Source organism: Corvus hawaiiensis, chromosome 19 (genome assembly GCF_020740725.1).
Source record: "Corvus hawaiiensis isolate bCorHaw1 chromosome 19, bCorHaw1.pri.cur, whole genome shotgun sequence".
Taxonomy (NCBI): domain Eukaryota; kingdom Metazoa; phylum Chordata; class Aves; order Passeriformes; family Corvidae; genus Corvus; species Corvus hawaiiensis.
The window spans coordinates 6,466,828-6,494,804 of record NC_063231.1 but is presented as its reverse complement, the minus strand read 5'-3'; the positions used below and the strand labels follow the sequence as shown (position 1 = coordinate 6,494,804).

The 27,977-nt window shown below is 45.6% G+C and overlaps 1 long non-coding RNA gene across 1 annotated transcript; it reads left to right on the top strand.

Annotated features, from left to right (window-relative positions):
- The first annotated feature begins 72 nt into the window (after nucleotides 1-72).
- LOC125335888 lies at nucleotides 73-27,977 on the top strand. Its single transcript, XR_007207581.1, has 4 exons — nucleotides 73-524; nucleotides 16,607-16,768; nucleotides 17,669-25,632; nucleotides 26,665-27,977. It is a non-coding gene; the product is annotated as an uncharacterized LOC125335888 (long non-coding RNA).

Genomic DNA, 27,977 nt, shown 5'->3' with positions numbered 1-27,977 from the left:
CCCCCCACCTTAATATTAATAAAATAAGCCACTAAAACCGAAGGTGCTAAAGCTGTTTGGCATTTGAACTATGAATGGAATCTGCTCCCCTGTGTTCCTTGCAGTGAAAAATACCCTTTCCTGAATAATTAGCTCAGCTGAAGAAGCTTATAAATTCTTCGCAAGGTCCTTTTTCCTTCCGAGTAGCGAGGAGAAAATTTTCCACCTCTCACAATTACAGTCACGATGATGGATGTGTGTCACGTAGGTAACAAATGTGCCTGAGCAGGAGTCCTGTGCATGAACTGTGTGGAGAACAGAGGAGGCTCAAACCCAGGCTCAGATTTTGCATTTGAATTAATGTCTGCAAAGGGGATGCAGAATTAATAGGCTGAAGGACGATTCACATTAATTTCTCATTTGCTTCAATAACAGGAAATCTCTGGGACCAGCGGACAATGTGGTGATGACGTTTACTTACACGTCCCTTACTAATGATGTCCAAAGGTGGCCAGATTACTCACCCCTCTGCAGATGAGCTCCAGGTATTGCATACTAGACAGGTAAAAGGGTCTAAATTTTGTTCCAACCTCTATCACAGATTTGCTGTTATTTTGTATTCAGACACCACTATCAACTTTGAAAATCTGAATTCCTAGGTGCTGCTCTGAAGGAGCCCAGAACCTGATTTTCTTGACTTCCACTGGATCACTGGTGGGCTCTTGGCACCTCAGGCAATCAGATTTCAGGTGTCCCAAAGCATGTACCTCAAACCCAAGGTACTCAGCTTGTGATACTTGCAGAAAGACAACTCCTTAACCCAGCAGAACTCTGAGATCTGCAGAAAAACATTACACTCATCTACTATGCTGGGAACCAGCACTGAGTAAAAACCTGAGTAAAGATGAGGATGAGAGGAGACAAGTATTTTATTTTTAAACCTTATGAATTTCTGAGTAGTTCTGCTTTGTCGCTTTCCTAGGGAGGAAGGCATGGGTTGGGCAGATCAGAATTTCAAACTCTGCTCGCTCCCTGATACCACGCTAAAGACTTGTATTACCTTTAATTGATGTTTCTGAGTGCATCCTCATTGATTTACTCCAGCCGTGCTCTTTATGCAGGGAACATTCTATTCTCAGAGCATAATCTAGACCCATGCAAACAATATAGATGTTTCCTGATAACATAATTTAGAAAGAGGAGATGTAATTACTGCCTATGCTGAATGCCCAGCATCTCTGTGCTTGCCAGAGCACTGCAAACCCATAACCCCTTTCGGAATCCATACAGGGAGAAAACTCCCAAATCCTTCAATGTGGTTCTCATTTTGCCATTTCCATCTTATTAAATATGCTGGTCCTTGTGCCTTTGATTTTAACTTCCTAAGGATAGCTCATGCTGAAATTATTTAGAAGGCTCTCAGAGGCTCTTAGATGAAATTCAGGGATCATTCCTGTGGAAATATGTCTATTTGTGGAACCGGGGACAGCAGCAACTTGGGCATCTGCTGCAGAGAAATAGGGAGGGGACCCAGCAAGTTCTCCTTGGAGTAACTTGTTCTTTTAAGAAGTGCAACAAAGCAGGTTCTTGTTGTTAAGGGCTTCCCTTAAATACTTGAAGAGGAAGTTGGAACTCATCTGACCTGCTCCAAAACCAGTCAGTTTGGCTGCACGTAGTCCAATTGCTGTGATTTAAAATTAGTAGTTGGAGTGCTTTTGTCTTCTAAATCATCCCACAAGCACTGTGCTTCATTGTCTTGTCTCTGATGGAAGGATATCCAGGGTGAGACATTACAATTCAAATTTTCATCTCTAGGGTCAAATCTGTCTCGGTTCAGTAGTGCCTGGAAAGCACTGCTGTGCAGTGGGGTTTGATGTGAAATAAGCACAGGTCCCTCCATGGCACAGTCAATTGAGATCCACAGCACAGAAAAATTACCACTGTAATTGCTCCCTGTATCAGCTGCCTCAGGAAAAAATAAAACAAAATAATAAATAAATAATGACTGAATTGGCCCTGAAGACTGAGTCACTCTCATTTAGAGAGTGGTCCCTCCTGAACACTTTTCCACATTGCAAAGCCACCACATAATGGAACAATTCAGCTCCACTGACAGCCCTGGCTAAAATAGCCCCGGAGCAAGATAGGGAAGGTGTTGTAGGTCACTGCTGAGGTGCTTGGCAGGGCTGGCAGTGACAACTGTGCCCACACTAAGAGAGCTTTTCAAATTACTTCAGCAAGACCAGAATTAGCTCGCAAGCCTGATGCAACAGTTCAGAGAGAAGCCCTTTTGTATTTTGGATTCATGTTCTCCAGGTATCGGCTTCTCCCTGTGTTATGCAGCAGCAGCTTCATCGTTGACATCCATCATTAATGGTCAGGCATGGGTTGGCTCTGAGACCCCCTGTCAGAGGACAAGGCCAACTCTCCAGCCTGTTTCTTTCCTGGGGTCTAACAGAGCCTGAACTTAATTTACCCTGCAATCCTGGCTAAAGTCCAGCTACACATAAAAAGCATTTACTGCTTAAAACTCTTTCAGCATGGCCCTCAATAGGTTTTAAGAACAAGAAATACCTATTATAATTGTTTATCATTATCTGAATTGGACATGAGGGAGCAGAAGTTGAGTTCGGCGACCATTGGGATTAAGAGAGAACAAGGAGACCACCTTCAAGGAAAGTAACAGCAACCAAATACATTGTGAACGAGCAGAAAACACAAGGAGGAACCAGCTGACAAAAAAGAGGCTAAGTATCACTGGTATTTAGCATTAATGTTTTTGTCTTTGTCTTGCTATGCATCTTCCTGAATCTCATGTCTGGTGGGACTGGACAACCCAGAGGGTTTGATTTAAAACCAGTTCAGGTCAATTCTGCAGAATGAACATGGGTGAGACTAAACCATATAGCTCATGACATAACAACGTCACTCTGTTCATGATAAGGAACCAAACTGAAGTTCACTTTGTTCGAAAAAAGCACCATTTCTAAGGCAGAAGATCAGCCACATCAATGACTGAGAGGAACTAGAGGTGAAAGTTGAGAAAAAGAGATATAAACACACTACCTTTTAAACATTTTAATTTCAAGTCGCAGGAAAACCATTCAATGTGTGTCCTGGGGTTTCTTTAAACAGGGAAAGAAGATTAAAATACTAATCTGTGCTGATTTCCCTGTGCAGCAGCAAAAATGAGCGTGGCTCAAAAGACTGACCTATGAGAAAAGATTAAGAGCAGCTAAATTTGTATAGCTTGGCTAAGCAACAACCACGAGGGACACACTGGCAGAGTGAAAACCAGAGAAAATGGAGTATTATTTGGAAAGACAACAGAGTCAGGGGATGAAAACTAAAGAAAGATCAGGCAGAATGGTAAAGTCTCTAAGACTCTGGCCTGTATTTTAGGGAATGAAAGCCACGATACTCCAAGCACCCAAGTACAGGGATGAACTAGACACTGGTGTGAGGGTCACTGGATGCAATCAGTGACTTTAAGCACTTCTATTCCTGAGTTTCCAAAGAAAATCACCTTTAGAAAAGTGACAGCTCAGCTCATACTATAAATAATTTCTTCTCAAGCTCAGCACCCAGCAGCCACCAATCAGTTGTCAAAATCTTGAGTGAAAAATAAACCGCAAGGAACAATCCTGCACTCCGAGGGAATGGACAAGCTAATCTAATACATCTTTGTCATCTCTGGTTTCCATGACAGTTGCATAATCAGACATTTATGTAAGTAGAGGTTTCCTCCTTAAATAGCAGCCTATGATCTCATCTGCACCTACGGTATAACCCATTTGAATGGAAATGATGTGCCACTCGTGTACAACTAATTTTTTAATGCTTCTCTCTTATTTTTATTTATTTATTGTGGCACAGCAGCCTGCAGAGTACTGCTCACACATGACTAACTCTTCTTGTTGTGGTCTTCTTGTGGTCTAGAAATAACCACAGTCCCCAGGCTCAACTAATGGTTGGACTCACACTTGCTCAGCAATTCAGTGTAAAAAGTGATGGTGTATCCACACACCCCAGAGCAGCACCCAAGCCTTCCTAGAATCACAGAAGGGTTTGGACTGGAAGGGACCTTGAAGACCTTCCAGTTCCACCCCTCTGCCATGGGTAGGGACACCTTTCACTAGACCAGGTTGCTCAGAGCCACATCCAACCTGGGCTGGAACACTTCCAGGGATGGGGCAGCCACAGCTTCCCTGGGCAAGGTGTGCCAGGGCCTCAGCACCCTCACAGGGACAAATGTCTTGCTGATATCTTAACTAAACCTGTCCTGTGTCAGTTTGAAGTCATTCCCCCTTGTCCTGCCACTCCAGGCCCTTGCCTATTGTCCCTCTCCAGCTCTCTGGCATGGAAGAGGCTCTAAGGTCTCCCCAGAGCCTTCTCTTTTCCAGTCTGAACACCCCAGCTCTCCCAGCCTGGCTCCAGAACAGAGGGGCTCTAGCCCTGGTCATCTCTGTGGCCTCCTCTGGATCTGCTCCAGCAGGTCCACATCCTCCTTATGGTGGGGACCCCAGGGACAAAGTGTTTTGGGTGGGTGATTCAACAGAATCACCTTCCTCGACCTGCTGGTGAAGCTTCTTTTGAGGCACCCAAGACGTGGTTGGCTTTTGGGGCTGCCACTGCACATTTAGGGTCATGCCCAGCCTCTAATCCACCAGCACCCTAAGTCCTCCTCACAGCAGCTCTCTTCAAGCATCTCTAACCCAGAGGTTATGGGCTGCTCTCAGACCCTGTTTCAGATTTTCCAGGAGGCCAGGATTTCCACACCATACCTCTCCCCAAGGGGCTGGGGTGAGGACCTTAGAAGGAGAGCTCCAGGGATTTGTCTTGGCCAGTTTGGGATTTCTCAGGGTGGGAGGAAAGCTCCCAGGACAGTTCTACTCCTATTGCAGAGACTGCCTGGAGTCTCCTCTGAGCTCATGCAGAGTATCATAAAGCAATGCCAAAAATACAGATCTCTTCCTATATGCCATATTAATTGAAATGAAGAAAAGCAGACCCAGTCCATGAAATCTCACTCCTACTCCCATCTATGTTCATGTAACAAGAGTGAAAGGTGAACAAAAGTAACTGCAGTTAAATCTGCATGGAGAAATTCTCAAAAACATCTCCAAAAAACCCCCAAAATCAGCTACCTGGAAGGAGTAGCTTTTATCTAAAGGCTGCAGACATCAGCAGTCCAGGGAGCTGATCCCAGTAGGCAAGTAGTTCTTTATAAGGATGTTCTGGGGTATCAGACACTCTTCAAAACCTGTCCAGAAGCCGTGTCCAGTGAGTTGATCCTGAAATGTAAGTGGTCCTATTTAGACCATCCTTTTAGTGCTTTTTTGCATCGCTCTGCATCAACCACTGTGCACAAAAATATGCCCAGAGCAGAGCGAAACAGGCAAGAACAGAAACCCAATCCCATCTGCCAGCCTTTGCAGCCTCAAATTTGCGGGACTCTTGCCAGCCTTTGGATGTTGTAGTGCCTTCTCTCAAAGATCCCACTATTAGAACAACACAAAATATATTATGTACTATTGTTCCCAGCATCAAACAATCAGCAAAAATATCTCCTCTTGCTCCTCAGTCTGATCTCCCTTCTCCCACAGAAGCTGATTTAGTGACAAAAATAGAAAGAAATAGGGTGGATTGGGGTTTGCAAGTGCTTGTCAATTGGATTTTGTGAGCCCAGCAGTATCTCAGAGCAGGCTTCAATTTTCCCTGAACCCCCTGCAGCTCCTATTAGCCTCGATAACTGCTTCTAATTTTGGCCAGGACATTTGCCCAGATCTTTGAAGGAAGGGGGAGTCTCTCCCTGGTGCAGAGAGACTCCCACCTCCATGCAGCAAACATGGGCTGGGTAATGGCTTAATTACAGCGAGAATTCCTACCCCGTCCAGCCAGGCTCTGACGCACGTTACGTAACTGGATTGTTAATGCTTTTTATATGTTGGCGGAACTGAAATTAAAAGAGGAAATTATTCTCCTGATGCTCAACTCTAATCCCCATCTGTCTGTGTTTTTACTTTTCTGCACTTGCAAAGCTCCCTGATCAAAAGGTCTTGAATAGATTCCAGATTTCCAATTTAGTTTGCTTATGCAACCCAAAATATTATGGCAGTCTTTCCTGGGGGCGATTAAGCATATATTTTCAGTTCCTCCAATTCTCTCTGTTCCAAGAGGGCTAAAAATGGCATAAAGCTTTAGCTCATTCCATACTGTTAGCACCACAAACAACTTTTTTTTTTTTTTTTTTACAACTTTTTAAGAAGATAGGAATAGTCAAGAGCTTTGCAGGGAAGGAATATATTCTGAAAAAGTAAAGGGATTTGTTACATGTCCCCTGTGCCGTGGTGAAAACAAGCAGGGAGTCCATACTGATAGAGCTTTGCAAGGCAAACAGAGGGGGACCAGACAGGCGAGGAGGGAGCTACATCTTCAACCAGGGAGGATTCCTGAATCCAAAAAACCTCAAGAGCTCTCTGGATCCAGACTTTTGCTTTGTCCCATGAAAAGGATGAGCTTCATCTGGACAGCTGGGAATAGATCTGATCTTTCCTATCATACTTAGATCATCACCATTTGAAAATTGACACCAATTTTTTTTAACCATTTGCTCTCCTTCCCCTGGTGCTGGAACTTTGTGATCAGCAGCTGGTTTTATTAGTGGGAACAAGGATGTTCCTTAAGTTGGAAAATGAAAATTTTGCTCAAATCACCATCAAATGAACCCAAAGTGCTGCTGTAACCATTGTGTTTCATCATCCCTTTGGTTTCCGAGTGCAGGATGGGGGACATCACACCCAGTGCTCACCTGGATCCCGATCACTGCGACACTTTGGCACCAGAGAGAGCAGCGGAGAGAATACTTGGGACCATTGGTGTTGGGCTCACTGTTCTTAAAGAGATTTTTATATTTTAAATACAGAAGGAAGGTCTTTGTTTACCCACAGCTGATGGGTGCCTGCTCACATGGAGCAGGCAGCAACACACAGGATGAGGTCACCCCTTCTGGCCACTGGTCCCGCGTCTGTGGCAGCTACAGGATGACGGCACGGCACTGCAGCTCTGGATCAAAAATCCGAGTGGCACTTTTTCCAAATTTGGATGAGGGAAGCTGTGATTTAAGGCAGTTGCTGAGTCCCAGAAAATACTGTGTTCTGGCTCAGCCAAGGCTTGGCACCTTTCTGCTTTCCAGGATAATTTGATTTGAGATCCAAGGGCTGTCAATCTCCCAGGTTTCAGAGAAACTCAGCACAGGAACCAAACAGGTGATCCTGGGGGAAGCCCTGCTGATCCCAACCTGCCTGATTTTTCTGAACCCAGCATCAGACCATCTCTGCTGACTATTTTGACAAAGTGCCAAGCCCTACCCTGAACATCTCCAGGCTGAGTTTTCCCTTCAGCGAGGTCCAGTCTTAAGTACACCAACACACTTGAAGCCTTAGAGCAGAAAGGGTGTTGGAGAACCCCCATCACAGTCAGCACATCCAGGAAAGGCAACAGGCCTTGGATGTACTCAGCAAAGTGGCTTCTGTCAAATCACACGAGGCATTCATTATCTGTATTTCAGCAACACCCACAGGCTTCGGGCAGTGACCTGCACTGTGCCTGGACAACAACATCCAAATATAGAGCAAGACGACAGCACAGCCACAAAGCTTCACTCACTCCAGAGCATCACTCCCTTCCCTGCCCTGGCAAAAGTCCCTCCAGCCCCAAACTGGGGAGGAGCTGCTCTTGCTTTTACCAGAAATAGCATATTATAAGGTGTTTTCTCTCTTAAAATGTTTTTAACAGTGTGACTGGTGACAGATCCACCAGTTCTGGAAAGGCAGGAGGGTAATAATCTGCCAGAGCTGCTCAGGTTCCATGTTTGACGAATATTTAAGCATATGCTCAAACTCCGTTTTCTCTGGTTAAATCAAAGCACGTGTTTAAACGCTTCACTGAGCAGAGGTGGACTTAAGGACATGCCTTGCTGTAGGCATGTGCTTAACTACTTTGTAAAATTAAACTGAAAATAATCAAGTGCTTTTGCTGAATCAGGCCCGAGTGCTCTGCAAACCCCCATCCTCTTAAGCAAGGCAGCTTTTAGCAACATTTAATTTTGAGAACACGCTCAGAAAATACCATTAAAAAAATGTTAAAGAGCCAGTAGCCTTTAGAGAGTGGAAATAAATAACTAAAAAGATACCTGAGGAAATCATTAAACTGCACAAACCAGCACTGGCCTTTAAAAAAAGAAACTTTGCCTTGTGCCAGTTCAGCATTTGCACATAGATGAGAGATGCTTCAGCTACATGGACCTGAATTGTGTTGGATTTTCCCCCCAGCTCATGCCACCAATGCTGCTACCAGGCCAGGCAGGTTCAGCCTCACACAACTGCCCTTCAGCTCAGCCCCTAAGGGGGTTATTTTGGGGAGCAGGGTGGGAGGAAACCTGCTGGCAACACACACCCTGTGGGCCAGGCTGTGAGTGTGTCCCTGGGTGCCGAGGGTTCCATCCCAGAGGTCCCCAATCAAACCTTGCTGCTCCCAGCCACGAGCACCCCACGTATAAATAACCCCACATTCCCTTTCTCCCTGACCTTCGTGTCTCAGCCCTGCCAAACCAGTTCTGTGCAAATCCAAACTTACCACAGCCACACCTCTGTCCCAGACAGGTGTCCCTGGGGGTTTTGGGCCCCCATCCCAGCTCGGGGGGATGGTGATGTCCCCCCCCATAGGGAACCAGCCCCCTCCACCCCCCAAATGACAACATGGCAGAGTTGTTCCCAGATGACCACAGCTCAACTGGATTTGGTGTCAGTGCCTTCGGGGTGGTTTGCCAGGAGATTTTTCATGGAAAAAGGAGGGGTTTCATGGAAAAAGTTTGATAAAGGGGTTTGCACATTCTCAGATGTCTTAATACAAACCAGCAAAGTTTGGATAGAAATGGAATGGTAGGTAGAAATTTAGGTAGAAATGAAATGGAGCTGTGCTTTGTAAACCTTTACCTTTTTTTAAATGTGCCTTTGGAACGCTAAACTCACTGCACATAGAATTGTTGGCACTCATATAACACAGAGATCCTGTCCTCTCTCCCTCCCCAGACTTTCATCAAGAGGAGATTTCCTGGTTAAACTTAGACTTGCAAATCTTAGGCCATATTGGCAGCATTTCAAGTCAACTTGGGTGCTTTGGAGCTTGGGTACATAAACTCAGTGACCTGAAACAGGAGGAAACGTGGCTGTTCCTGCCTTGGTCCCAACCTAAAGCTACTCACTTGGCCATGGAGCTTCCAACTAAACTCACCCTGAATATGCACCCAGGGCATCCCAAAACCCAGCCCTGCAACCAAATACCCTCCTGAACACACACAGCCTTCTTGTCATTCATGGCTCATGCAGCATTCCTCAACGGCTCAAAAATAAAATGTCATTTCTTTAGGAGAGTTGCATTTCCTATTAACTCTAGTGGCCCAAATAAACCTCAGGTGTTTGCACAGCTGATCTGGGCTTTTTCCTTGCCGTAAAGTGTCTAAAACCAGGTGCTTTCCTCAAGTTTCATTTTGAAATTTTATCAGCAGTGAAAGAATTCCTTCCTGAGTGATTTGGTATAAATATTTAAAAGGCTTAAAAAAAATAAAACATCAGAGTCACCACTGATATTGCTGAAGCTCACAGTGCCCTGCTGCCCTGTTGCTGAAGGGGCATAATCTGTTTTCTGTAGGGTTTTTTTGCACAGGTGCTTGGGGAAATGTAAATTTTTAGGATTTGCTTGATGCCAGCATTCCCAGCGTCAGCCTTAAAACTGCCAGCAGCACAAGGTTTTGTAGAAGGCACGTGAGAGGGAACCCTGTGCTGCCCCTTCCCAAAACACTCTGGGATGGTGATCCCTCCCTGCTGGGACTGGTTGTCTCTATGAGCAGCAGAGCAAATTCTCAAGTGCATTTTCACATTTCCCACTGCAGGAAAACCCCGTTTTGAAGTCTCAGTGGTGCCTCATGGAAAACCTTTTGAGAAATGTGCTGGATGAAGAAACCCTGCTTATTTTGGGATAACAGACCCATGCTTCAGTGACCCTTTCCCTACAGGGCATGGGCTTAAATGTCAGGTCTCTGGTAAACCCATTGGCCATCAGCCCTTCAGCATCCAAATAAAAAATAAAAATCTGCTGGGTAACAACCTTCTGAGTACCTGGAGAAGTGAAATAGCCAAAAAATGGCCTGAGAAGCTGATGGAGCTTTGGGCTTGTACCTCCAGACCCAGACTGTCAGGCACACCAGGATCAGGTGTGTGGCATGGGGCTGATCCAGGAGCAGGGGTGAAGCCAGCTGGGCAAGGAGGGTATCCACACATCCTTCAGGGGGACTGAAGTTAAACCCTCACACTAAAGACTGGCGGAAGAGCAGATGCCAGTATTTTCTCCCTGTCAGCAGCTCTTGAAGGCTTAACAGCTTTGCTTTGGTTTTAAAATGCTTCCTTCAGCACTGGCAATACCCAGGGATGTTTTTAATTTAAATAAATATATAAATAAATTTTAAAAGTTAGGGCAGAAATTCTCTTCCCTCATGCACATTTTTTTTTATTTTATGCCAGTTTTTAATTCAATTTTTTATTTTTAATGGAATGCTCTAAGCACACCAAACTTTTCAGGGGCTGTTTGCTCACAGCCAGAATTTTAGGGCTGGGCCTGTTTAAGAAACCAGAGCATTTGGATGAAGCCTGGGTTACTCACTATTTATTTGGAGAAGTAGGTTTCAAAAACGGGAATTTTGCAATTTGTCTCCATCAGAGTAGGGCTGAAGCTGTGCTGTGGTTTTGCTGTGCAAGGAACACCAAATGGATCTGGGCAAACTCCAGAATGATTTTAAACTCAAACTCCTCTTTGTGGGGCCCTGAATTTCCTTATAATTGACAAAACCCTTGATCCTGATAGCGCTGAGCTGCAGCTGGATAAGGAACAGCCGGGGGGGCCGAATGGGTTTGTGCTCTGCAATGTCAAATTAGTTTTAAATAATGACACTGCCTGTGCTGTTTGGGATCTCAGAGGGAATCCCAGCTCATCCCAAAAATATTTCCATCATTGGCTCTTCCTGACCACCCTGTGAACCCATGAGATCTGGTAGTCCAGAGGGGTTTGTGCTGGTGCCAAAGAAGATCAAGCTCAGCTTGACGATACCTGCCCAGAGATCGGGTATCAGGCAGGGGTGTTTAGGACAATATTGTCCCTTTTTCCCCCCTTCCCAGGCAGATAATGAAAGATCTACTAAATTCAAAGCTGTGACCATGCTTGCTGGCTCAACAGTTCTGGTTTTAAAACAGCACCATAATATTCACAATATTACAAAAAACAGACAAAAAAGAATTGAATCCAAGTCACTATTCAGCGTAACCCTCACTTCAGGGATTTTGCATCATTATTAGAAAGTGCAAAATAGTGATAACCCAGGTCAGAGTGGGAATAGTGTGCAACTGAATTTCAGGTAATTTAAAAATGCTTCCAAAGTCAGTATATAGGATACTGAAACAAGCTATGAAACTTCCCATCAAAAAAATTCCTTTGTTTGCCCTTTTGTCTTCGGTATCAGCATTGTCCCAAAACCACAGTGAGGACCAACTCAGGTGTCAATGTGCCATGGGCACCTCTGCATTTCCCAGGAGGGGTAACATCATCACATCCCCCAGGTACCTGTGTTGGGAATTCTGTTTGAAACAGACACCTAAGGTAGCACAACCCCTTGGGTAAATACAGTTGTGTAAAGCAGTTTATTCCTCTCAAGAGTAAGCAAAGCTGCAGCTGCTCTGGGGACTTTTCATGGGTTTCAGCTCTGGATCAGCCCTGTGGATCTGGTTGGATGGAGCAGCACTTCAGTGCCTGGGGAAAACCTGTTATTTCCCATAGGAAAAGCACTGATCCCTCTAGAAGAACCTGATCTGCTTCATACACACCTTTTCTATCACTAGAAACCATCAGAGCTGGACAAGAGATATTTGCCACTGGTTACAATACAGACCCTCCCATGCAGATAAAAAAAATTCCACACTGCCCATCCCTGCTGCAAAATAAATATGTTGCTACAAGCCTCTCCACTTTCTCCCCGTGCCCACTGCCATTTGCACACAAGGGTAAGCAAGAATAAGAACACCAATCTTTTCCCTTCCTTTCTTCTGGAATTAATTTCCAATTAATTGGCATTTTAAATTTCTTTATAGCAAAGCCTAAAAGAAGTATGTCTTCAGTATGGCCTTGGTGCAATCTAATGGCATTGCAAATCTATCAAAACCCACATAAACTATCACTTGTAATTTTCTGTGTTCACAGGAAAAAAAAAATTATATGCTGAGATATATGGAACCATTCTCTTTGAACTTCCCCTTTGTCTGAGTTAAATGCTCTGGAAGCCCCCAAGTTAATCGCACTGCAAAACCCATCAGGTTTGCCAGCTTAGATTATTTTTTGTTAATGAGAAAGTGTTTCTTGTGATAACTTGAATTATACTTTCTGAATGGTGGGAAAATACACAATTGTGTCACATCCTCCCAAACTAAACACACTATTCAGAAAACACAATTAAAATTAAAAACCAAATAATTCTTCTTTGCCTCAGTACTGGAAAGCTTCATTTGGGGATTATAAATCCTTTTGAAAGGTTCCTTTTTAATGATGTCGCTCCTATTCATGTTCCTTTTACAGCACTTTCTGAATTGTTTTCAGTGTTTGGATCTGATTACTTGACTTGAAAACTGTATTTTTCCTCTTCTAGAGTTACACTATATCTAAAACCCTTTCTGTTCTGATGTTATGAAGTATGTGCTCTTGAGATTGCAGCTCGTGGTGCAATTAATCACCTTGTTGCATTTCCAAGGATAATTGCTATTTCTGCTACAGTAAATCACTCGTTTCCATTGACTGGGAAATCTTGGGGGTGTTGCAGGTCTCTGCTCTCTGGTCCTGCCTGCACAGTCCAAGCCCCAGCACCACAAGACCGGCCTCACATCCCCTGAGCTGTGCAGGAGGGGACCAGAAGAGCGAGTCCAACCTCTTCCAGTGCCTCTGCCTTTCGTTTGTACCCTTCAGGCAATTTCCTACAGAACTTTTTCCTCCATAAAAGCCTCAGGAACAATGCAAGGTACACAGAACCTGATAATTGGCAATGGGCCTTGAGCGGGGCTGTGGGAAACAGCTGGGCATCTTCTGCAGAGCTCCCTGCACAGCAGCACCTTTGTTCAGCTTTGAACCTCCCAGATTAAACTTCCCAGCAAAATTTGTTTTGATGGGGTTTTCTACCTGTTGCAACAAAAAGCCATGCTGGGTTCAGGAGAAGCCAGCCCGCTCCCACTGGAGGAGAAAAAAACCAAAAACAAGCTCAAATTGCAAAACATGGCAAGTTTTTCAGGATGGAATGAGCCCAGATGGATTTTCCCGTTCCCTTTGCCAGAAGCAGGAGTGACTCAGAGCTCGTGTGTTTCATGGTGGAGGCTCAGCACCCTGCCACTGCCCCAGGGACAAGCCTGGGACAAGAGAGTGCGGGCAGATTCAAAAATCAGACACTTTCCAATTACAGGGGACCAAAGAACAGACCCCAAACATCCAAGCTGAAGGACAAGTATAGCGCTTGTTGCTCATTAGGAGTGTCTGTGTTTTTCCCAGAGATTTGTCTCCTCGTTTCCTTAGTAACCCCTCCTGGTAGAAGTAAATGCACCTGAGCGTAGCTTAGCAATGGGAATGTTCTCCATCCATTGCTGCATCCCTTGCCACCCCCACGGGGTGTCTCCAGGAGCATCCGTGTTTGCCCCGCCGCGCACCGAGTACAGGCTGAGCGCCGGAGGAGGAGCCGCGCTTGGAGAACAAGGAGCCCGCTAACCAAGAAGTCTTAGCAAAGAACAAAAATAAACCCTCACCAGTCATTTCTTGCAAATACTGCTCCCAGGGGATGGGGAGGGGGGGTAAAAAATTGTACTCCAAGATGTACACGCAGGAGCTGCCTACGCCGCTGCGTGGGAAGGGGTTTAATAGGGAGCCGAGAAAGAGCCTGTGCGTAGGAGGAGAAAAGAGCAGATGTTAGCAGTGCCTTTTTGTTTTCCTGGATGGCATGGCAGGCAGGGAAGATGGAAAGAAAAGCTCCCCTTCTGCAGAAATAGAAGCTGAAGACGGGTAAGGCTTTTTCCAGTTGTCCAGGCTGGGCTCAGAGGTGGTTGCAGCATCCATGAGATGAGGACCGGGAGCTCCCTGCCAGCACCACGCACTGACCATCCTGGAGCACCGCAAACAGCAAGTGCCTTGTTGTGAGACACCAGACTTGGAAATGTGCTTATGGAGGCTGGAACAGGTCCCCTTCCTCCTCCCCCAGGGACTCTGGAGCTGGAGACGGTCACAGGCTGCCAGAGGCATCTCCCATCAGGAACCCGCTGCCAGGTTTCTGAATATACCAACAGTTCCAGTTCCACTACAAAAACTTTAGTGACTTTCCAAAGAACCATCTCTCTCCCCAAAATAGCCCTGTGGGATGCAAGTACATGTAATGTGATGTGTAACACTCCAAGCAAGGGAGGGCTGGGTAATTCACCGCATCAGACATGCACATTCTGTTCCCAGCCATGTTATTGCATTTAATATCTTGAATTTTATGCCAGGCTGTTTGATAATCTCCAATGCAAATTCCAGGTGAATAATGCCTGGTGAGCTACTGGACACATACAAACCCTGCTCCTCCTGTGAGCAGACAGGCTCCTTCTCAGGAGAAAGGACTTGCAGGTAAGACACAAAGTGCAAAATTAAGCCAGAAGAGGAGCAAACTGTGCCTATGGGTGCACAGGACAGGAGGTTAGGAGGACTAACCACAAATGTCTGGACTTACCACAAATACCCTCTGTTACTTGGTTTGCACTGTCATCGCTTTCAGAAGCCCTGAAGTTAACCTCTGGCACTGCACTGCACAGAAGATGCCTGCTTGGAAGATTTTTGACTCAAATACTTCACGGAATTTGTTTTTCTGTAACTCAGAGAGGGGCTCGGACTGCATAGATCCTTCAGCAGTGCCTGAGCTCTGTGTGCAGAGGCCATTTCAGTGTCCAACTGACTGCCCTGGATGTGTTTTTATATAGTTTTGTTCACTGGCAGAGACTGCACAGACTGCTCACCCCATCGCCCCATCTGAGCAGGGCACAGAGACAGGGGCCCTTTAAACCCTGTATGAATGAGGCTCTCATAAATTCCACATTTGAGAAACTCTGACTGTATCCTTTGGTCATAAAAAGAAATTAAAGCTGCATATAACATTCAGTACCCTGTAATCCTGCTGCACAGCCTTGTGCCTGCATAAATCAGCCTCTCATGAATATTGCACTGTACCTGCAACTGCCTGACCCGGGGGTTTAAAAAGGATAAATCAAAGGGAAACAAAGCAGCAGTCACAGAAAGGCTTCACAAACAGCACCTGCTTTCTGAGAGCCTGAAAGGTCACCAAAAGCAATCTGAGAAGTGCACAGATTTCAGGGACCCGATCAAAGCTGTTAAAGGAGGAGAGGGCAGATATTTTTCCTCCTCTCTTGCCACAGTAAAGCAAGCCTTGGAATACACAGCAAATCCTCTGGCAGGAGTTTTGTGGTCGTGGAGAGGGACAAGCTGTGCAACACCCCAAGTGTGGTGAGGAACAAGGAAGAAAAGCTATTTTATAAACCTTGGAGGAGGACCTGAGCTTCAACAGTGCTTTTCTACCAGAAATAACTCACAAAAACTTAGGACTTCCAATTCTGTCTTGGTTAAATATAATGATCCACTCCATGTATTTTTTTTAATTCAAAAACTTAAAATAAGAAAAAGTCTATCTTGTCCAGCTCCAAAAACAGAGAGCAGGAATAGCTTTTATTAACAGCTTCCTCAGAGACCTAGAAAACACATCACAGTGCTCAGGGGGAGTTTTTTGTTGCAGAAATTGTCAGTAATGGGCAAGAAAAAAATTCAGCCAAGACATCCCCCTCTGTCCTCTCCACCTTTCCCAGTTTATTTACAGCCCAGCAGGTCACTCCTCACAGAACTTGTGCATGGGAACAGCACTGTGGCAGGAAAGGGACAGGAAAAAACACAGTGTGAATCCACTTTCTCTGAATGGATCAGAGACCATGGGCCAAGATTGTCACTCCCTGGCCATTAACTTGCTTTGCAACCTTTGCCAAGTTAAGCACTCTACCTCAGTTTCCCCCCCTGGGAATAGTAAAGTTTTGTATTTCAAACTCTGTGGTGTCCACCAAGCACCTTATGAGAAGCCACCTGAGCTTTGACCTGTAGAATTTCACACAGAGGTTTGCACAGATTTGCTGTCTGCCACCTTCCCTCCCAACTCTGGATTTTTTCTTTCACAGCAGCACCCCCCTTTCAGCTCCTCAGTGCTACTCGTGTCAGCCAGAAACACAACACACCTTGTGCTCCCCGTTCCTGTGTTTCAAAATCCTGCATCTTAAGACATTAAGCAAAGGTTTGTACTGCAGCCAACAAACACTGTTAAAGGGTATTGAAAGCTTCTTCCATTGCCATAATTGAGTGAAGAGAAAACAGATTCCACTGCTGTCATAGCACATCAAAATAATTAGTTCAGCTATAAATAGCTCAGCTTACTCACTTTTTTCTGTTCCTCTTTTTTAAGGTCAAGGCTGCAGCCAAAAGCAATAGCAGCACATCCCAGAGGAGCATCCCTCTCTTCTGCTTGGATTCGGGCAAAACAGCGAGACGAGGAGTGCATCTGTAATCAGTGATTCCAGGGCCACACAATTACCTCATAATTAGAGAAATAATTACTCCCATTTAGGTAGGAACCGGGGGGGGGGGGGGGGGGGGGGGGGGGGAAGAATGTTAGCAAGCCCACGTATATGCAAATTTACCTTAGCTTAATTAATGAGCATCTTCAGACCAATTTTAGCTAAACTGCCTTTGTTTTCGTTGGATGATGCTTCTGTATCGACTTAGCTTATTCTTTAATCACTTCTACATTAAGTAGAGCTTCTACCTGAGAAAAGCCAATGGAACAAGCTTTGACACCAAGGTATTTTCTTCACCTTAATTAAGGGCTTTCAAACCCCACCTTGTGCGAGCCCTGCTCTTGCATTTGCTGCAGCTGACCTTGTCCCATCTGCCCCTTGTTAGAGGTGATAACTTGAGTATTCAGGCTCTCTGAATGGCACTAGATCAAGATACTATAAAGATCAGTAAGAATAAGCAGTTGTAGCAACACTGATCCCAGGACAGACCCTTTCACTCTGCTCCTGGATGTGTGTAATAGACACTATTTTAGAAAAATGTGCATTGCTTGACCCAAACAGCAGCCACACTATGTTCCTTCACATTTCTTGCTGGATTAGCTTTGCCATCATTTCAGAATTGTCACCATGTTCCAGCAATTAACATCCACAGTATACAACAAATCAAATCCACACTAGATGAATATATTTTATAGTTGCATTAATTAGAAGAGGTCTCTGAATTTCTGTGAGAATGCTCTAACAGAGCTGTTTGTGTGAGGTTATTGTTATTCCCAGGGAAAATTCCCCTGATGCTTGAGGACGCACTTAGGTATTAAACTTCTTTGGGGCGATGTTTATTTTTTGCAAGTCCCAGCCCCAGTTCCAGACCATGACCTGCACAATGGTATATTTAGATCCATCTCTAGCCACTGCATGGAACCTAAAACATTCCTTTTCTTCCTTCCTAGCTTCCCAACTCTTTGCAACATCATCAGTCACAGAAGCCTCCCTCCCTGTGCTTGCTCAGGGCCATGCAAGTGGGGACTGGAGTCTCTCTCCACTGTTCAAAGCAAAAGAAGATTTTCTGCAATTGTTGAGTTTTCACGGAGCCAGTGGGAGTTAAACATCTGGCTTGAAAAATGTATTTGCACTCAGGCAGGTCTGGCAGGTCTTCAAGTGGATCCTGACCTACTCGTAGATATTTTTTCCTGCCTAGTCTCACATGCAACCATATTTTCCAGGTGCACTTATCTACCTGTCACAAACAATGATGTATAACCCTGAAGAAAGCAAAGCAGGTGATTACCTTTCCCCAGTCAAGTGCAGTGGAAAGGTCAGATTTAATATGAAGCTGAGGGGCGATGAAATGACACAGAAAATGTACAAAAATAGAGAGTAGCCACGCTGGGAGGGAAGCGTGGGGTCTGCTGGTCCCCGTGGGACAGCCAGCACCACAGACACCCCATTCATCCCCACACAGGCTCTTCATTGCTCCCTGGTCTTTGATTTGGGACTTGGCTCCACTGTCATGGAAGATACATTTTGGGGAATATGTGAATTAGGCAGGTGAATCATTTCCATCTGCATGGCCTTCAGCCCCCTGTGGTGGCTGCACAGAGCCACTGACATCCAGCACCCGCCAGCTCCCTGGGTCCCCCCAAAGGAATTGGATTGTTCCAGGCTTTTATGATGGAAAATATATTTTTCCTCAGTCCTACCCTTCCAATGGCTGGGGAGCTGCCACGTGTTGTATACACAGTCCTGTAGTTACTTATTTTAATCTTGGCAGTGTCTTTGAGCATTGCTGGACTCCTACAAAATCAGCACCTAAATGGAAATAAATGCACAATGCTGCAGCTCCCTGCATTCAGAGGAATTCAGTGTAGTCCCTTCCCATGCCCTAAATGCAACTGGGTGTTTCACAACCTCTGTATCTAAATTAGATTTTTCCATGCACATTTTTTTTCTCTGAGTCCTGCCTAAAACCCAGAGCAAATTCCAAGGAGAAATTCTGACCACTCACTAGGGCTTGAGCCCCACATCCAAAGCACTTAGGCTGAAGATCCAAGATCAGCTGCAGAAAACAGAAGCTCCTTTTAAAATAGTTTCACAGTTGAAAACAAGCTCCTGCTTTTACTCTCCCACGTAATTTTGAGTTCAGGATTCAAAGCCCCTTTCTGCACCCAGGTCCATGCAAACCCATGTGGATGGATGAATGCCTTCAAGGTTATGGGTAAGACCTCAAACCTGGAAGTGGTTATTCTCAAAGCTGAGAAAGGAAAATTCCTGAAGGTCTCCATGATAAGTTGATAAGAAATAATGGAGAATTGTTTCATTTAAACACAAAGAACAATTCAGCCACAGCATGACTCGTGATTGAGACATTGTGGAAGTTATCAGATGAATGTCTGCATGCTAAATCTTTTTAGTTATTGAAGAGAAATGTAACAATATATTGTCCATGATGAAGCCTGGGCTTCCTGGAAGGGTACCCTGCCTTGCTGCTGCTTCGTGTTCCCCATGTCTGCCTCTGCCTTTCAAATGAGTGCCGTGAATCACAGTCTAATAGCAATGTTACAAAGAACTACTTCTTTCCTAGGAAGTCAGATCAATCCCACTTAAAAGTGAACTCTGTGAATGTGCCAAATATTTAGAGCATAAATCTCAAACCCAGGAGTGGGCTGCTTCCTTTATCTGCAGATCCTGGGCATGATCCAGATACCAGCACTCCCAGCATCTCCTGCAGGCCCACGGTGTGAGCTCATGAGGGCAATTAAGAAAAACTCTACATAGAATCAAAATTATATTCAGAAAACCCAACCAACAGCTGATTCTGGTGAGCTAAAAATCAGTATATCATCTAAACTAGTCACCTAGACCTTTCCTACTGGAAGTTTGCTTTCTCACAGGGCCCCTTTGAGCCACCCCATCTGAAATGCAGCACCACCGACTGAAGAGCTGGTTTCAAACCTCTTTAAGACCCGTATGAAGAGTGTATGCCCTGCAGCAAGTTTGGCAGTCAGCACTTTAAAAAATAAACTCAGCTCCAGAATGATCATTTGCATAGTGCATGGTGACTAAAATTAGCCTGCCTCGACTCCATCGCGGGAGGAAGTCTGAGTTGCCACTGCAGTTTCAGGATTCTTGGCTTTCAGAGAAGTTCGTAGCATCCGAGGAACACAGACGTGTCTTCTGTGCAGCCCTGCTCCTCTTGGCTGGCACTGCTCTCCCAAACTGCATCTCAAAGCTGTCGTGCAGCACCAGCAAAAGCCTCCTTCTTCCTCACATGGGAAACCAGAATGTGCTGAAACCTCTGAAAGCCTTATTTTCAGTATGAAATTGTTTGGGAGACGGATTAGTAAGGAGAGAATGCACTGCAGGTCACAAATGGTCTGCCCTGGGTGTAGGAAGCGTAAACCTTCTTGAGAGTTAATGCCCACATGAGACAGAGGTTTCTCAAAGCAGAGGTGTGCTGGAAGGTGCTCTGCAGGAGACATGCACCATGTAAAGTTGGGTTAGGTCTGGTGGTTTAACCTTCATTAGCTGCTGGATGAAGGTGAGATCCCCAACCTGATTCTCAGCCACTGCCCCACAACATAATTGTAAGAGCTTTTGTTCCTCTGCCATAATTTAATATTGTGATTTGGCCAGCCAGAAAGCTCACATGCTCCCTCGGTCTCATTTAATTCTGCAGATGAACAGATGTCCATAGGAGGTCATGCTAGTCCACCATGGATGTCCCTGTTGAACTTAAATTATTCAAAAAGTTGGTCATCAGCTAAGAGCTAAGCTGTTGGGGCTTTTTTGTGTTCTTTTTTTTAATTTTCATTTCAGCTTGAGATGTGGCTGTAGCTTCTCTCCCCAAGATGCATAAATAATTAATGCAGTTATGAAGTGGGATCACTCAGGACCTGTGTAAAGAGTGCTGCTGGCTCAGATCCCCCTCTCACCTACTGAACAAACCTAGCTCAGCTCCCATCCTTCATCTACCCTCCACCCAGGTCAGGCCTTGAGCCCTCAGGCCACATTTCACAGGGTTTTGGTTCCTCTGTCACTGCAAGGTCCCAGATACCTTTGAATCCAAGATCACAGCTACCAGAGGCTTGTAGCTTAATATTTCTATTAAATTTGTACAAAATAATTTGTAGTGACAATCCAGTTAAGTACTGGTTTTTAGATTTTATATGAATGCAAGCCAGCAACTAATTTCATTTTCTGCTGTGTTGTAGGATTGAAATGTAATGATTCACCCTTAAAAATACATTTTAAATGATGTAGTTACTACTCTGACTATAGTATATACCTTATGGAGGGGGCCCAGAGTAAAAGCTCAGTGATGTGCAGAGTCCTGGCTGGATGCAATTAGGAACAGAGCAGCCCCATGACATGAAATCTGATGATACATTGAACTTCTGACCTATAGGAGAAATCCGATCGTCACCACCCAGCTTCTTCTTCATTTCAGCTCTGTTCAGGAAAACAAAAGTCTTCATTCAGCATTCAATTTTCTCCACCCTTCACCACTGGAATTTTTATATGAGCTGAATTAAATATGCCAGACTTTGAAGGTAAATGTCCTAAGTGGCTCAGTGATATCCATGGTGTCTGTTTCTTTAGCTATTGTCATTAAGCCTCATTCTGTTCTGATGAGGCCCTACAGGAAAACGAGGTGCTGCTGTGTACAGCTTCACTGTGGTTTAAGCAGAATAAAATACAGACTGTAGTCTGAGTACTACTGAGGTTTTGCCTACTTTAGCCACAGTCTCTGCTCTGAAGCTACTAAGTATTAACCCTGAAGTCCTTATTCAGGATTCCCAATATCCAAGGCAAAGTTTGAGCCAGGCACAGGCTCAAATTTAATTTACCCAGAGTTTAATTACCAGGCAGAGGTGGTGAGTTGGGGGGGAAGCGCCCAATAACCCGTGGGGTGTCACCGCCATGGGGCCGACACCTCGGCAGTGTGGTGTGGAGATAATTAGGCCCTAAAAGACATGGCACCATGGCTGGATGGAGGCCAGCTCAGCAGTCCTGCTTATCTGAGCTCCTGCTCAGTTTCAGGCATGTTGCTCTTTGCTCATCCACGGCTGAGCTCCCCGGGGCCCGGGCGTGCGTAAGAGGACAAGGGCTCTACCCACCCCTGCTCTGATAAGCTAAAAACAGATTGAAGGTCTAAGTCGACTACACTTGAGCATGTGATAAAATTCTTTGCTAAACTGGGGCCTAAGTCAGTGTGCTCTTAGGGTGGAACTCAAATAGCTGCTCTTGGAGGAGGAAGAACAGGCACATGAACGGAGCCAAAGGTTCTCCTGGGGTGATGGGCTGGGGTGAGCAGCAAGAGCCCGAGCAAATGGGGAAATGGCCTGATGCAAGAGGAGGAAGGACTGTGTGACTGGCTGTGTGGCTATGGCTTGGGAGGAGGAATTTCCTTGTGGGAATGTTGCCAGGAGGGTGAGGAAATCGCTTGCTTTTCTGAGCTGAAGCAACTAATGAAGGAGGGGTGAGAACAAAGGTTCTGTGCTGTGGGTGGTGTTACTGAGACACAGCAGGAGTGGTGATTTGGGTTGTGGGCTCCAAAATAGCACACTGGCTTCAGACCTTGAAAACTCTGAAAGGTTAAAGTTATAGACCTCTTCTCCCATAAATATCTGTGGTAACCATTCAGGAGGTCTAGAGCAATGGCTTGTGTAGTCGAGGATAAAAATAACCCAGGTCTAAGATACCAGCCCCAGATTTTATCCAAAGTTCTGGAGACCAAGTGTTAGCTGAGTCCCTGGAGCTCCTCATCACACCAAGCTGCTGCTGCTGGACTGCCTGTTCTCTCTCTTTGTGCTTCCTTTGGGGCTTTTGGGCCACCTCACAGTTCCTCGTTTTAAAAAAGTACTGAAACTTTTTCACCATGAAATAGGGGAGAGCTTCTGTCCTTCTGAAAGAATTTGTGGAAAAGGCATGGAAGGATTAGAAAGAAATTATACCAGCTTTTGTCTCTTTTGGAAAATAAGTAAATTGCAATCTGAGTAGAGGGGACCACAACTTCCGAGGAAAACACTTCAATACATCAGGAACTACGCTCTGAAACTGCTAGTGCAAGAACCTATCTTCCCCACTCACAAAGACACTTCAGCTAAGGCCAAAAAATCTGTGAAAGACAGAACCAACCAACCTCCCAAAAATGCATTCCCCGCTAAGGGGGGTTTTGGGCACCATGCTGGCTGACAAGAGGCTCGGAGCTGTGCAGAAAAGCTGTTTCTGGAGATATTCCTACTACACCAAGGGAAAGAAGATTTCACGCCTGAAGGATCTCCTTGATTACATCTCCATTTCGTAGGCACCATCTACAACTAGTTAGAACCTAAAAATGGAAATTTCTTCTGCTCAGAAGAGACAGCAGCCTCTTTTCTCTTCTTATATCAGAAAAAAAAAATGTTTTGAACTGACTCTTCTAGATAAATAGCACTTAGAAGTAAGTGTAGTGCTCATGATGAATCTCATGTAGGGATTTGCAGTCACTTTTCATGACACAGATCACAAATTAATTAAGAAAATCTTGTCTCTTGGAAACTCTTCTATTCACAGTCGCATCAAATCACTGTAGCAGTAACTTGCATGGAAAAATAACAATTAGGGATATTTTTATTTTTAGCTGTCTTAATGAAATATAGCAGATGGAAATAAAGAGGAGAAGCCCGTCCTATGTGACTAGCCATCTGTCTGGGGATCAGCAACAAGTGTTTCATGGATCACAGCTAGAAAATTAGTGGGTAATTAATGTCAGTCTTCAAGCTACCTTACAATTCTTCACACTCATTATTCTATTCTATAGAATGGCTTTCAAATGCCACCCAGAGCTTACCCAGCTGTGAGAGATGTGCTCCTAGCACCACCCCTGGCTTTAGAGCACTAAACTTCGGGCTGAGCACCAGCAGTTCCCTCCCATCCTGCCCTCCCTCTCACACAAAGCTGTCAGTGATCACACAGAATCCACTCTCCCGACTACCGTGATCCCAAGGACTACTCCAGTCAATCTAAATTTGCCTTTAAGATGTTCCAATCCCACCCTCGGCTCTCCAGCACACCAAGCACTGGGATTTGCACTGGGCATGCCATGGAAACCAGGTTACCAACTTTACCAAGGGGTAAAGAGCTATTATCCAAAACCAGTTTCTTGTGTTGGGTTTATTTCTGGCATGCGGCTTTTCCGAGTCCGTTGAGTAGCTGCTCTGGAATCTCGCTCTCCAAACCTGCTCCAATGACTTCCACGCACTGCTCTGCTGGAGGAAGCCTGCCTTGTTTAATGACATCCTAAACAGACACACAATCCTGAGCACTGCTAAAGGTCAGGCAGCCCAAACTTTTGGAGATGAGATACTTGCTCAGTGCTGTCATCGTTAAACCCTCTCAGTTCCCACACATGCTGTATTACGTCTCTGGGTTGTTCTCCCCTTCCTTTTTGGGAACATCAATGCCTTCACACAAGAAAGGTTTTGTATTTCACCATTACAGAGTAGTGCTTATTCTTCTTTGGTAAGAGGATATTGTTATCAGGCTGTTTTATCTTTGTTTATTACCTCCATTCCTCCAGCTGCTACAATTCGCTTGATACTGGTTTGGTTATTTTTATGCTTTGATTTAAGAACAGTGTGCTCCAAGGTTGCACTTAAAGAAATGCCCAAGGAGCAGAGCCAAGGGAGTCATCAGCTTGTTTACTGGACTGAGCTGAGCCCTACACGATGCCTTAGCAAATAACCTCTCTTCCTGGAAATTCACAGATAACTGTTAAACTCTACTGTATAGCATAAACATAATTAATCTTCACAAAACCCCGGGCATGCAACATCTGAATGTGACATAGCAGGGGGAAATTTTGTTATTCTTCATACAGGGAAAGTGGCCCCACTGACAGAGCTTAAATCTAGGGAATCCTCTTTGTAGACCTGCTCGGGTTTTGGCTGTGTCTATTACTTTTATGGCTCTTTTTTCGCCCCTTCTGAATGAGTAAGCAATCACAGTTTGCTGACAAATGCCAAATATTTGCAAACATGTTTCAGTCTGTCCTTTCCAAGCTTGAAGGTAGATTTACAAGTCATGGAAATGTTCCCTCCACTCTGCATCGATGCTTTCATTCTCCCTCCTCCTTCCAGCCCACCTCAAAACAGATGAAGGAATCTGGGCTGGGATGGGATTAGGATGTCAGTAGAGGGATGCTGTCAATCAGCCCCTCCCTTCCCACTTTCCTCTGAAAAAGGAGAAACCTCACCTGTAAGGAAATCGTCTGATTTGCCCCCCAGCTGATCCCACCCGGGCTCATCCACTGAGGTGTAAATTATCAGAGCAGATGCGGGGGCTGGGTGTGTGCTGCCTTTCCAGGTGAGCCATCCCTCTGGAGCCCTGTCCCTGTAGGATGATGGGGCTCACCCTCATGTGCTCCTGGCAAGTGGGACATGTGCGTGAGGTGGTTTTCTTTGATAGAGTTGATCTGCCTAAAAAATGGGGATTGTAGAGCTTCCCCTCTCCATAAAGACACCGTGAGGATGATCCAATTAACACACAGAGAGTTGCTAGAGAACTGCAAAGGGAGAGCTTATGAGATGTAAAATGCCATTTGGTTTTTAATGAAAAAAGGATAAAGAGATGATCTTAAAAACAAACACAGAATCAGTGTCATGTGCCTTCTGCTCATCCTTTGCTGTGGCCTAGTTTCTGTTTCAGTTGCCTGTGCACATCTGGGCATGCACATCTGGAGAAGAGATGGAGCTTCTTCTGCTTTTTTTACTGCCTGGAAGCTGAACAGACTCAAGAGCGAGTGTGTGCAGAGGTGCTGCTGCCCAGAGAAGGGTGATCCCCACTTTCACTCCTTTGCTGCACTCTTGGCTACACTCTGAGAACATGTACAGCCAGAAGATTGACCTCCCTGGTATTTTATACCCAAATTAAGGTAGGTGGCTCCAGATGCCTCCCCCATTTCTTCTTCTAAAGTTTTGAGCAATCAGAAAGTTTCCCAGAGACCAAGACAAAGGGAATTTCTTCATAAGCTTTACCTAAGCCAAATTCCCCAACAGTGAACCCAAAAGTCATTTTGGAAAAGCTCTTGGCTCTTTGCTGTGGTTTGTGTTTCAACCCCAGGAACAAGGCTGAGCCTTTTGCAAGGCAGGCAGCTCCCTCTTGCCAAGAGGGCTCCAACAAGGAGGCCAAGCTCAGACCTGGCCACAGACCCTGTCCAGGTGCTGGGGTTGGCCACGCCAGGACAAAAGCCTGAATCCACTGGTTTGAAGCTATTTGGGAGTTTGGGCACAAACTTGGGGCCCAGTGGTGTGCATATCCCCAGTTTCCCTCCCAAGGACCACTAGAATCCTTTGCCAGGTCTTACTCTACCTTCTTTTTTCCACCCATTCTGGCCTGTTGTCAACACTTGTAGCAGCAGCCAGAGAACACAGAGCTCATTTCAAAATCCCCCTCTGCCCTCATGGCTGAATTAACCTTCCAGCTATCCAGGAACTGGTAACCAAATCTGGTGTCTCCAGGGGCTCAATGACACGGGACACAACCATCCTCCCTCTCCCCACTGCCATCCCACACAGAGAAACCCAGGCCTCTCCAGGACGTATTTAACCAGCAGCTCTGTCTCCCTGTAGGGATAGGGCTGGGATTTTTCAAATGACACCACTGGGAATTGGTTGCTCAATTCCAATTGTGTTTCAGAGGATTTGGCAAGTAACTCGCAGCCTTTTTTAAGGCTCTCTCACAGAACAGCAATGGAGATGAATTTGCAGGTTGTCCACAGAGGCAGGTTGCTGAGGTTCATTATAGCACCAGTTAAATGTTATTTATCTCATTCATCATCTCATTCTAGTTACTCATTTCCCCTAGAAACCCAAAGAGTTGGACACATGAGATGGCTGGACAAGGTTCTTCTTTCAACTGTCGTTCTCTGTTTAGGAATAATACCTAGAAATATCTTTTCCTGCAGAGTCATAACCCTCCAGCCAGGGCAAACAACTGCTTATTACAGGAGCTCAGATCCAAAGTTTACCACCATTCATGGGGAGCTGGATCCAAGGTTTTGGTTTGGCTGATGATAAAGAAAACCAAGCAAAGCTGAGTAAACCCAGATCTGAACCACTCGCAGTGTCCGTGGCCAGGAACTGGGCTGCTTCCAGCTTATCTTCACCGAAGCCCATGGCCTGAGCTGCAAAATCAATTCTGGAGCACCAGAAGGGCTTGGGTAAAAATACATTGCTGTTACTCACACTCAATAAATACACGATGTAAGACCTGCTGTGGTGAAGAAAGCTTCACCTGAGTGGTGACATCTGAATTGCTGCGCTGCACCCTCTGGATTTGCGCCCTGGGTTTGCCGAGGGGCTGTTCCCACGGGGAGGCAGCCAGCACCATTCCTGGCTCCTTGGAAAGCTGCGAGCGTTTCCCGAGCTGTGACACGGCCCGGAGGGCTCGGGCCCCTGCTCGAGGGGACAAACAGCGCAGCTGCCCGGGGCGCCCAGAGAGGCGGGAGGGATGCGGGCGGCTCGTTCGTGCCATTTGATCCCAGGAATCCCAGCCGAGGCACCGGCAAGCCCCGGCAGGATCGCTCGGCGGGCTGTAAAGGGCAGGGAAAGGCGCTCGGATGCAGGAGGTGACCCGGCGCCTCGGCGGGATGCTCCCGCAGTGACAGCACAGCTGATCCCCCTCCCAAACCAAATCCTCTCCCTGATCCCTCATCTCGCGGCTCGACACAAACACAAACTGCCCTTTGCAGCTGAAGGAAAAGGGCAACCAGATTTCTTGTCTCTGTCGACCTCATCCTGACCGTTCCAGCGCTGGGAATTCAAGATCCCCGGTATTTTTTGAAGCCTGAAGGCTGCTGAAGTACAAGTGCTTCCCTGCCTTTGCCTTTTAATGGTAATGGTTGAGGACTGTTTTCGTTGCAGTAATGGTAAGAAACTATGAAAGAAAAAATAAAAGCCAACCCCCAGATTTTTACTCACAAATGGAAGGAGGCAGATATAGAAAAGTGACTGCAAGCCCTCGCACAGGTAAAATTACAGAGCAGAAAACTCCATCCTACTCTTCAGCTCTGAAAGTCTCTTCTCCAGTAAAATGTACCTCCTGAGCTGGGGTATTTCCCAAATGAAAGCAAGTTTCAGAGCCATGGTTTTGGATGCCATTCCAGTGGTCACATGCATGAATGCTCTTCTGAACCTCTGCCTCCCTAAGTACCCCTCAGCTAAATACCTGGCAGCTACTGGAGCTGACAGCACTGGGGATCCTTATGGAACAGATCCT